The sequence below is a fragment of the Atta colombica genome, unplaced genomic scaffold, assembly GCF_001594045.1.
Source record: "Atta colombica isolate Treedump-2 unplaced genomic scaffold, Acol1.0 scaffold115, whole genome shotgun sequence".
Classification (NCBI taxonomy): Eukaryota; Metazoa; Arthropoda; class Insecta; order Hymenoptera; family Formicidae; genus Atta; species Atta colombica.
In genome coordinates, this window is record NW_017259201.1 from 388,375 (window position 1) to 388,898 (window position 524).

The following is a 524-nucleotide window of genomic DNA, read 5'->3' on the forward strand; positions in this document are numbered from 1 at the left end:
GTGTGTGTGTGTGTGTGTGTGTGTATTTTATGTATATATTTTACATGAGCTAAACAGTCTATAATTACGTATATACGTATTAGGTGTACAACTTTGCTTCCGCCGTTTTCCTATAGATGACTTTAGCGGTAAGTGGTGGTCGAAATAAATAGATCATAGACGTCGTACAATAAACTTGGGCATCTGTCAACATAACCCCATAGAAACATTAGTCGATTTGTGTCTGCATCATAAAGTTATTCTCGATTGAAAATGTCAGTTTACGAGCCAAATTCTTGTCATTTGCGGGAGGTTTTAATTTTTTGCTTCAATATGAAGAAATCTACGGCTGAGGCTCATCGAATGCTCTCAAATACTTATGGTGAGGCCGCTATTAGTGAAAGAACGTATCATGAGTGGTTTCAACGCTTCAAGAACGGTAACTTTGAAGACCGGCATAGCGGTGAAAGAGAGAAGGTTTTCGAAGATGCAGAATTGGAGGCATTACTTGAGCAAGACTCGTGTCAAAATCAAGAAGAATTGGC